We start from the raw sequence: 4,252 nt of genomic DNA, 5'->3' as shown, positions 1-4,252 counted from the left end.
GGATTGCGAATAACAGCAATGCCAACCGTTCGGCCCACAATTGGAGAGCTTCAATTGAAACGAGTAAATTCATTTTATAACTGTCGATGTGTAAGTGCGTGTAGGAACAAGAACAAGCAACAAGTAATAAAAAATATATATTGAAGAATTTCATAGATTTACATTAATTTTAATACGATTGCAAAGACACGCCACACACACGCGTACTAGGGACGCTTGTGTACGCAATGGCTGCTTGTCTCCAAACCATAGTCACAATTTACACTTGCCCAGGCATAACAATACATGCTTTCACATATGTGTATATATATATGTGTGTTTGTATGTGCTCAGTATGCTGGTGTTGCTGGTAGAAAATTTCTGAAACACCCTATCAACACTGCTGATCGCGCCAATCGATCATTTTACTTCCATTCACTGCTGCTGCTCCATTTCAGCAATGAAACGTAGCTCTTCCCTCGATTAGTTTCCTGCAGAGCTGTCTAGTGGGCATTTGTGGCGTGTCACGGCAGCGACAGCTAGTCTTTTTTGTTTTTTTTTTTTGTTTTGGTTAATTGTTCATCTTTCAATGTCTCTTCTTCATTCAACTAAGCCGTATTCGGAACGATAATTACTTATTTGCTTCGCAGCATGCGAGTATTGCGTCAAGTGGTCTGGGATTTTGCTTAAGACAACAACTATGACTTCATTACAAGATATTGTCATAGACTTTTGACCCATTTCAAGAACTCCCGCATGTGGGATTGCTTTGACAGTAACATTACCATAAAATTATGCTTGCCTATGTACTGGTATATAGCAACAATTGTATATTAGGTATGTACATACATTTCGCCAAATATAGCTCAGTACTTATTTCAAAAGTACAGTTTGAAAAACACATCCGAATTGAGAAAGCATGTTAGTGGACCCAGCATTTTTGTCAACATACAGCCCGATTCGTTCCAAAAATCCTAAATTTATTGAAATGGACAGCCAGTTGCTGTTGTAGCAGTTCGCTAGGCCCTGCCAGTGCTGTGTAGTCACCGATCATCATTGCCTAACGGTAGGCTCAGAAAACGTGCTGTTAGTACATGTTAGGTCCAGAAGAAGAGCGTGCTCGGTAAGTAGGTATGTGAATAGGTAGTGCGGTGTACCTACATATGACGGATATGTAGTGAGTATGTCGGCGTCGCTTCTGGATAAGTAGGAGTTTAACTTGCTACAATTCCCAGACCGTAATGGAGCCGATGTTACGCAGGTCTCACGCGGTAACTGAAGTTCTTCACCTGGAATAGGTACTGGTTGGACTCCGACTCTGGTGAAGCTTCCCGGTGAATGCCGTTTAATGTCTGTCAAGTAGTAGTAATTGTGTTTCATCCTGAATCTCTCGTCGGTGTAGACGAAGAGGTGTGTCCTGACTTGCCTGAGAAATTGCTCAGACGCTTGCAAATGTCTGCTGGAGTGATTCCTATGGTCACTCCCAAGCAGAAATTGCTTGCTGAACAAATTTGATGTGCTCCTTGACCGGCAGTATGGAAGACACGTTGTGAACGTTGGACCGTGGCGGTCCTAATAGCAGTATTTTGACAGATCTGAAGCTTTATCTACTAAGAATCACTAGTATCAACTAGCTTAAAATGTCGCCAGCAACTTTTCTTTGTCTTTGCCCTAAGTGCTGCCGACTAGCGATTTGAAGAGCTTCTTTTGATTTTGGATCTTAGTGGTATGCGCTGACTAGAAAAGAAAACTATCGAAAGTGACACCTAAAATTTTGGTGTTGTTATCAGTCGGTATTGAGGTGTCATCGACTTGCACCTTTAGCCGCAGTTTGACCTGCATCATCCAGATTGTGAAGAGGATAGACGCGAATTTAGTGCGGGGACAGCTGGAGATTTCTCGCAGTAAAAGAGCAATAAAGGCTGGCGAGATAAACGTTCACTTTGGAGCACAAGTCATCGATGTCATTGCTGGACCCCATCATTGAACAATCGTCAGCATAGGAGACCAACGAGACTCCCTCTGGCGGTTAAGCAGATAGGTGGTTGGATAAATGGCAGATATTTCTTGGACCACCTATTCAGCCCCGGCAGGAGGGTCAACTGTCGGATATCATCTAGTGGCTTAGAGTGGCTGACTATATCGAAATCCCTCGACAGGTCCAATGGTGATTGTGTTTGCAAGATGCAAGTTCTTCAGAGTTGATATCAGAGTAAAGCCCTCAGCAATTTTGTAGTTACACGGCGAGAAGCTCACACATGCCATTGAGTTGGTCTTCTCATAGCCCAAAATGGGGTAATACATAATTCAAAATCTTTATCACCCCGAAAACAGATTGTTAATCTTCGCGGAACCGATTAAATTACAAAGAGTCACTCGAAGTTTACATTGAATACGAAATCAACTCTGAACTAGGCACCACTTTGAGTTCTTATGGGATAGTAAGTTTTGGACTCGCTAATATATGCGATATCTACTTGTATGCCGCTGACTTCCAAAGGCGTGCGTACTTTGGAAGTTATTTTTCCCATATTTCCCTATTTTCCAAGGCGCTATAGTGCTTTTCAACTGGACAAACTGCTACCAACTTAATAGAATACGACTCTGATCTGGTATCGCTATGGGTATGTCCGTGGCTTCGGCCAGCCAGTATAACCTAACCCAACATTATAGACTTAGTAGCAGAACTTATTTGACAGAATGTGTTGCAAATGCTTTGACCTAAGTGCATATAAACAAACATCTACTTACAGACACAATACGAACGAACATATGGGTGTGTATTCGACTTACTTAAGTAAATTCTTTGGACTCTTTTAAGTCCAGACGCGCAGCACAATTGGTTTTGAGTGTATCTGTTTCCACTTGACGTTTGTCATTTGCCGCCTGCTGGGCAATGTTGTGCCTTTACTCATGTAGCGATCGCTGATCAGCGCAGCAGTGTCCCTATGCTGATAGTCCATTAAAAGCTTTTGCAATCAATCGATCGCCGTGAGATCGTGGCGATAAGTTCTCTTCCATTACAAGTATATACATTTTGTCATTGCCCATAGTAATGCGCCGACTGTGGGATGCTCGTCTATTTGGAAAATGAGCACATAAAGACCTACTTACTTATACACACGGGCAGATGCACGCTACCATTGAATATGGGCAAGATTTTCAATTTATGAACGCATGTGGGCGAGTATATTCTTAATTTGCGCCCGCGTACTACTCCCAAGTAGTTTCAATAAAGTCAATATGTGTGTAAGTTAAATTGAATCAATGTACATAAATATTTACAAACATTACATATCTAAGCGCTTATGTATTTTTACAAGATGTTACTAAGTGATCCTATCAAAAAAAACAACTTTTTTCCATTCATTGATATTTAAATTTACTAATTACTTACTTTTTCTCTTTGCTCAAGCCTTGGGCTTGCTTATCTTGGAATTGAAAAATTCTTAAGTATTTTAATGAATGGTGGCATTGCTGTGCTACATAATTCCATGTTATGTTACAGACAAACAAAATTTATTGCTGGTAATTACAATTTATGTGGCATTGATGAGAAGCATATGTTGCAATTGCGGAACATCTTTATTAATTTTAGTCGAAAAAAGTTTTTTAATTGACACTTGAATGGTAGACACAGAGAGAACACCCCATACGGGAGTTTAAATCGTTACCTCTGAATAAATATTGAGCCTTTACACCTTTATAAATAATAAAAGTTTTTAATATTTCCATTGGTTATGAAATGCCAAATACTAACTGTTATTGCAGCTACTGAATGAAGCAAGCATGAAATACAGTGTCCAGCACTCGAAGTGTAACCAATTGAAAAGGCCATAAATTTAGTTTGGAAAATTACTTTTATTCAATTCAAAGTAAAAAATGTTGTTTTTTTTTAGCCATTCTTGGTTCACTCGAGCTCTGTGAGACGGTGCCGAGTTCTGTTGAAACGTTCATGGTCTGCCACAGAAATTTTTGTTTGCCCACGGCTTCAAAGCAACCTCCAGAATACCTTCCCGATAATATTTACCAATATTTACCTTGACGGCAGGCTCGATGAAAACGATTGCGCCCATCTGCGGTTACAGTTACAGCGGCCCAAGCCATTACCTGTGGCGGGTGCTGGCTCCTGGTAGCCAATCGATGACTCAGATTCTCGTATGAATGGCCAATCAAATAAACCCTATCGTTTTGGGAGTTAACGAATTACTCAATTTAAAAAATTTTCTCGCCAGAAAACACAATGTTCGGAAATTGACCGCTTTCGGCCAAG

The sequence above is a fragment of the Anastrepha obliqua genome, chromosome 3, assembly GCF_027943255.1.
Source record: "Anastrepha obliqua isolate idAnaObli1 chromosome 3, idAnaObli1_1.0, whole genome shotgun sequence".
NCBI lineage: Eukaryota > Metazoa > Arthropoda > Insecta > Diptera > Tephritidae > Anastrepha > Anastrepha obliqua.
This window is presented reverse-complemented; position numbering follows the sequence as displayed.